This window comes from Ictidomys tridecemlineatus, chromosome 11 (genome assembly GCF_052094955.1).
Source record: "Ictidomys tridecemlineatus isolate mIctTri1 chromosome 11, mIctTri1.hap1, whole genome shotgun sequence".
Classification (NCBI taxonomy): Eukaryota; Metazoa; Chordata; class Mammalia; order Rodentia; family Sciuridae; genus Ictidomys; species Ictidomys tridecemlineatus.
In genome coordinates, this window is record NC_135487.1 from 41,311,169 (window position 1) to 41,312,525 (window position 1,357).

Genomic DNA, 1,357 nt, shown 5'->3' on the forward strand with positions numbered 1-1,357 from the left:
TGTATGTTGAAATACTTTTAAAGTAACCATCCCATTAAGTACTTTTTCAGCCTCTCCCAGGTCTATCAATAGAGGTGCATAGAGGATCCCATGTCCATTGACTTCTTAGTCATTTATGCCTAAGTCATCAGCACTTATTAAAGGAGGGCTCTGACTCTGCTGAGACAAGATCCTGTATTAAAGGGCTGTAATCACATAGGAAGCTGGGATCCAGCTCTGACACACTGTGGGGGTCACATGACATTCTCTCTCTCTGAAGTGTCAGATGGAGAAGGAAAATGGAGGACTGGATGTTTGCCATGTTCTCTGGTTTTTTACAATTTTATCTCCATCCTTGATGTGAGAAGCAGAATCTGACCCCTTCCTATCAAGGTTCAGTGTGCATTCCTTGCAGAAAGTCCACAAAGAATAGAGCCTGATAAACCATTGTGTGGTGGACATACCAGGCTCAAGGTGTGTATGCAGCTGGAGAGACGCTTTTGTGGCTAGAAATAAGCCCACAACAAGTTCTGGGTTAGTGGGCAAGTTGGTGCAGCCTCCTCACTGCTCTTAAATGGAACTGAAGAAATTTATGTGGTCTAGGACAATCCCTGTCATATTATGATGGTCTACCCCTGCTATATGAGTGGCCTGGAGAGATCCCTAAGGCCCTATGCAGTTCTACATTCCAGGTTTAGGAGCCCCGAGTATGGGGGCTTGGGGGTATAGCCATGTGATGCCTCCCTGTCAGTAGGGACTGGAGCTTGGAGAGGTATGTGGCCAGGTAGTGCAGCCTCAGGCTGTTAAGGCCACACAACACAGGTTCTAGAGGGACAAGAAGCAATGGTGATGGGTTAGCAGCTGCAGAGCCAGGTAGCAGGAGTCAGTGGCCTACAGATTAGTAAAGGACTTCCTAGAGAAGAGGCTAATGTTGTAGTCTAAGCCATAGCTGTATTTGTTGAGAGTATGTCACCCATGATGTCTAACATCATCTGCCTAAACCTCTAGATGCTCAGCATGGCCATGTCCAACATACAGAGAAGATGACCAGCTAAAGCAGGACAAGTCAGAAAAGATCAGAGCACATCTCTCCTGATGCCCTCTCCTACCATGACCAGTTGTGGTCATGACTGAGGGACTCGGATGGATCCTGGTTCAAGCCCATGTGGTGTCCAGGGAAAGTTCTTTAACCTCTCTGAGCCTCATAATCCTCAAATCTCTGCAAGATGAGGTCAATAATGGTAGCTGCACTTACTAGATGATAGGATGTACTGCTTTACTTACTTCTGAGGTGATTGAGAATCATAACATATGCTGCATGAGGAAGGGTGTTGGGCCAGACAGTGAGGCATGCAGATCTGACCCTGTGAGACAGATT